Here is a 6,149-nt window from a genome sequence, read left to right on the forward strand (position 1 = left end):
TCAAGTTAAAAGAAATTTATGGTCCGGTTTTATATGCGTATGCTTAAGTTGAGTCCGGTAGCACCTCGAACCTTATCTCAACGTCTGATACGGTTGAAGGGTGTTACATTTAGTGTTATTAAAGCTATGGTTTAGTTGATTCTAGGACTACCGTAGAGGATATTGAGGTTTGCTATACATGCCATTATTCAAATATTGATATTGTGACATCTCCTAACTGTTTAAATTGTTTTAAATATAGTAAATCTCTTCTAATCAAGCACATGATGAGTCCGAGGGAGCCGAGAGCCATGCTCCAGCTTCCTTACAACGAGTCGTATCTAGTAGTAGTAGAAGGCTTATGTCTGAAGGCCGGGAAGAGACCCGAGCTGTCTTCTTTGATATGATGGATGAATGGTTTGGGCATTATCTGAGGAATCGCCCCAACATACCAAGACCTCCCCCTCCCCCTAACCAACCTGATGAGGATATGCCACGAGGTATGGCACCGGTAAGAATCGGTAAGGCCCCCATATTTAAACTTAGAAAGTTTAGGGCTAAAGAATTTAGAGCCAAAATTGAGAATGATGCTGAAACAGCCGAGTTCTGGCTCGAAAATACTACATGAGTGTTAGATGAATTGTCGTGCACACCCGAGGAGTGCTTAAAATGTACCGTGTCCCTCCTGAAGGATACTGCATTCCATTGGTGGAAGACTGTATCCTCGATAGTGCCAAAGGAAACTATCACTTGGGATTTCTTCCAAGCAGAATTTTGGAAGAAATACATTAGCTAAAGGTTTTTAGACTCGAAGCGAGAGGAGTTCCTGGAACTCAAACAAGGGAACAAGACTGTAGCAGAATACGAGAGAGAGTTCGTAAGGCTAAGTCAGTACGCAACTGAATGGGTCCAAACTGAGTCGGAAATGTGTAAACGCTTCGAGGAAGGACTGAATAAGGAAATCAAGTTGTTGATTGAAATCCTTGAAATACGAGAGTTTGTCGCATTGGCTGATCGGGCCAAGAAGCCAGAAAAGCTTAATAATGAAAGAAAGCAAGCAAAGAGAGAGGCTCGAGTTGCGAGCAAGAGGTCCAGTGGTAAAACACTCTCATTTTCCACGAAGAAAGCAATAAGCCAACATGAATGCTCCACTTCATCAGTAGGATATTCAGGTAGAGCGAGAGGCTCTAAACGACGAAGTCAGAAGTCTTCCTCCCCGATGGTGACTAGTGTGAGGAGTATAGATGAGCAAAAGCCGAAATGTAAGAGTTGCAACAAATTTCACTTCGGAGAGTGCCAAATGAAGAGTGGTGCATGTTTTAGATGTGGTTCTCTTGACCACTTTCTCAGAGACTGCCCAGAACGAGTTAAAAAAGAAGTGGAAGTAGCTCCGAAGTCGAGTACTCCCATTCCATGGGGTAGACCTCCGAGATACCCTGGAAGTGCTAGTGGTAGTCGAGTTGTGACTAAAGACACTGCAAAGCTAGAGGTTCGAGCCCTGGCAAGAACGTATGCGATACGTGCTCGAGAGGAAGCCATTGCTTCTGATGTTATTACGGGTACTTTTTCTCTTTTTAATACAAGTGTTTTTGCTTTAATTGACCTAGGGTCGACGCAGTCATATATTTACATGAGATTGGTGTCTAGTATGAACATAACCATTGAACCTACGAAATTCATCATTAGAGTGTCGAACCCACTAGGCAAATCAATCCTAGTTGATAAAGTCTATAAGAATTGTCCTTTGACGATTCAGGATCATTGCTTTCCGGCTAACCTTATGATATTACCATTTGATGAATTTGATGTAATCCTTGGTATGGATTGGTTAGCCCTTCATGATGTAATTGTAAATTGTGGTAGTAAGCATATTAAATTGAAATGCCCGGATGGTGAGATTCTATGGGTCAATTCAAGAGAATTGGTTTCACCGCCAGTTGTAATCACGAAAATGGTTGCTTAGAGATATATGAGAAAAGGTTATGAAGTCTACCTTGCATTTGTATTGAACACTATGGAAACAGAGTTTAAGATTGAGTCTATGCCGATAGTATGTGAGTATCCAGATGTGTTTTTGGAAGAATTACCCGGATTACCTCCTGAAAGGGAGATAGAGTTTAGTATTGAATTGGTGCTAGGGACAACTCCCATTTCTATTGAGCCATACAGAATGGTGCCAACCGAGCTGAAGGAGTTAAAAGTACAGTTACAAGAGCTAACGGATAAAGGATTTGCAAGACCAAGTTTTTCATCTTGGGGTGTCCCTGTACTATTTGTAAAGAAGAAAGATGGTTCGATGAGGCTATGTATAGATTATTGGTAACTGAACAAGGTAACTATCAAGAATACGTATCATTTGCCAAGGATCGATGATTTGTTCGACCAGTTGAGAGGAGCCACCGTGTTCTCTAAGATAGACTTGAGGCCTGGTTATTATCAACTGCGAGTTAAAGAATCGGATGTACTTAAGACAACTTTCAGGACGAGGTATGGTCATTACGAATTTCTTGTCATGCCGTTTGGGCTGACGAATGCACCGACCGTATTTATGGACCTAATGAATAGAATCTTTCGGCCACATTTGGATAAGTTTGTCATTGTGTTCATTGATGACATTTTGATTTACTCCAAAGATGAGACAAAGTATGCGAAGCACCTGAGAATTGTTTTGTAGACCTTGAGGGAAAAGCAACTGTATGCTAAGTTTAGAAATAGTGAGTTTTGGCTCCAGGAAGTTGAATTTTTGGGTCATATTGTTTCAGGTGAAGGCATCCGAGTTGATCCAAGTAAGATCTCTGCTATCGTCGAATGGAAACGACCTAAAAATGTAATCGAGGTTAGAAGCTTTTTGGGCTTAGCCGGTTACTATCGAAGGTTTGTAAAAGGATTCTCCATGATAGTGACTCTGATGAAGAGGTTGCTATAGAAAGACATTAAGCTTGAATGGACGAAGAAGTGTCAGCAAAGTTTTGAGAAGTAAAAAACATTACTAACTGAAGCTCCTGTTTTAGTACTACCTGAACCGGGAAAAGAGTTTGTGGTCTACAATGATGCATCCTTAAATGGATTGGGTTGTGTACTTATGCAAGATGGCAAAGTAATAACCTATGCTTCATGGAAATTGAAGCCACACGAGAAGATCTATCTGACACACGACCTGAAGCTTGCCGCCATGGTGAGACTTGCCGTATACTCACACTTTGAAAATTTGGAGGTATTATTTCTATGGTGAGACTTGCCATATATTCACAGACCACAAGAGTTTGAAGTATTTGATGTCTCAAAAAGAATTAAATCTCAGATAGCGGAGATGGTTAGAATTAATTAAAGACTATGACCTGATTATTTACTATCACCCGGGAAGGGCGAATGTGGTCACCGATGCATTGAGTAGAAAATCCTTATTTTCTTTGAGAGCCATGGATGCTCGTTTGGCATTGCTTGATGATGGTTCAGTGTTGGCAGAGCTAGAGGCTAGACAGACATTTCTTCAGGAAATCTATAATGCTCAAACTAATGATGATGACTTGCAAGTAAAAAGAACTCAATGTGAATCAAGTATTGAATCATATTTTCAGATTGGTTCTGATGGATGTTTGATGTTCAGAGATAGGGTTTGTATACCCAAGGACAATGAGCTTATTCAGAAGATTTTTCAAAAAGCACATGGCAGCCGTTTTTCAATTCACCCGGGAAGTACCAAGATGTATAATGATTTGAAGAAAATGTACTGGTGGAACAGCATAAAAAGAGATATTTCTGAATTTGTATCAAAATGCTTGGTATGTCAGCAAGTTAAAGCTGAATGAACATCAAGTACTTTTAGGGTTGTTACAGCCTGTGATGGTCCCCGAATGGAAGTGGGACAGAGTTACCATGGATTTTGTGACAAGATTGCCTTTGACTCTGAAAAAGAAAGATGGCATATGGGTTGTAGTGGATAAGTTGACAAAGTCGGCTCATTTTATTCCGGTAAGGGTAGATTACTCTCTTGATAAGTTGGCCAACTTATACATTTCTGAGATTGTAAGGTTGCATGGAGTACCACTGTTGATTATTTCAGACAGAGACCCAAGGTTCACTTCGAGATTCTGGAATAAATTACAAGAAGCCATGGGTACGAAGTTGAGCTTTAGTACAGCTTTTCACCCTCATACAGATGGTCAGTCTGAGCGGATGATTCAGATTCTCGAGGATATGTTGCGATGTTGCATCCTCGAATTTCAGGGTAGCTGGGAAAAATACTTGTCGTTGGTAGAATTTGCCTACAACAATAGTTTTCAAACAAGTTTGAAGATGGCACCTTATGAGGCCTTGTATGGCAGCAAGTGCCAAACTCCATTGTATTGGACAGAACTTAAGGAAAGTCAGATCATGGAGTTGATCTGATTAAAGAAAGTTAAAGTGATACAAAATTGTCTAAAAGCGGCATTGGATAGGCAAAATTCATATGCTAATTTGAAAAGAAAGGAAATTGAGTTCCAAGTTGGAGATAGAGTATTCTTGAAAGTATCTCCATAGAAAAGGGTGTTGAGATTTGGTCAGAAAGGAAAATTTAGTCCACAATTTATCGGGTCGTACGAGATCATTGAGAGAGTTGGACTGTAAGCCTATCGTTTGGTATTGCCACCCGAATTGGAAAAGATTCATGATGTTTTCCATGTATCTATGTTAAGGCGATATCGATCAGACCCCTCCCATGTGATTTCGTCGACCGAGGTTAAAATTCGACTGAACATGACCTATGGAGAGGAATCGGTTAAGATTTTAGCTCGTGAGATTAAACAATTGAGGAATAAAGATGTGGCTTTAGTAAAATTTTTATGGCATCGACATGGTGTGTAAAAGGCTACATGGGAGCCGAAAGAAACCATGAGAAGCCAATATCCGAATCTATTTACTGGTAAGACTTTCGAGGATGAAAGTCCATAAGGGGGGAGAAATGTAACATCTCGAAATATGGCCTATTTACAATAGTGATTTCGAGACCACAAATTCGACATCAAAATATTTATTTTATGATTATTATGAGGCCTAGAATATGAGAATATGCATGTGTTAAAGTTTCATGACAAAATTCTTTGAGTAAGGTGTCCAATTGGAAATTAGGGACTAAATTGAGTAAATTGAAAAACTTGGATTCTAGAAGCAATTTGTGTGAAATTTCTTTAGAATATAAATTAGAAGGTCTTGGAGAGTAAGTTTCCCAATTTCTAAGTTTTTGGACAAAAATGGGCTTGCATGGATGAAATTTTAAAGAAAGGGCTTAAGGGCATTTTGGTCATTTGGCATTTTAATGAAATAAAATGGGAAAAATGAAACAAAAATCAGCCATTTTCTCCATTGTACCAGCCAAAACTCTCAATCCCTCCATAGCTAGGGTTTTCAAGCTTTTCAAGCTCAATAGAAAGTGCTCCCAAACCCCATTTTTAATGTTCTTTATATTTTTGAAATTCTGGTAGCTTGCTCTCTCCATTTCTTCCCATATTTCATGCTAGGGTTCATGTTTAAAAAATTATACCTGCATAAGTTACTTGTATTTTTATGGATTATGGAGGAATATGAAAGTTGCATGTGTGTTAAACATCCTTTCCTAGGTGGTTTTCATGAAAAACCCCAAAAGAGACCTTTTTACAAAAGTTGTAAAATGTGAGGTAGAAATGTGAAAATAATGGAAAACGTGGGCAGCCATAAGAGAGAAAAATGTTCGACTAGGCTTGGGTAAGATATAAATTGCATGTGTTTCATTATACGAGCTTAGGGACTAAATCGTAAAAATGTAAAAGGTTAAGGGCAAAACGGTCATTTGGACTGGGGGTAGAATTTAGACTTGAAATGTATAATGTGGAGTGTTAATGATTTAATTTTGTTGTAATAAACCCCGAGGAACAAATTCCGGAGGTTAATCGAGGAAAACGAAAAGTTTCAGAATAACCGAAACACAACACCAAAATGAATACCAGGTAAGTTCGGATAACTTAAAGTAAACTCCTAATATGCCTAATTATATGATTTGTAAATGAATGATGATTGCATTTATTGATGGCATAAGATTTCATGAAATGCATTCCTAATAATGATGCGTTGAAAAATTGTCTCGGTTGAGGTTAAAAAGGGAATTCGATAGATAAACCATGTTTTACATGTGTAATGAGTTCCTACATGTGTTG

Source organism: Gossypium arboreum, chromosome 4, assembly GCF_025698485.1.
Source record: "Gossypium arboreum isolate Shixiya-1 chromosome 4, ASM2569848v2, whole genome shotgun sequence".
NCBI classification, from domain to species: Eukaryota; Viridiplantae; Streptophyta; class Magnoliopsida; order Malvales; family Malvaceae; genus Gossypium; species Gossypium arboreum.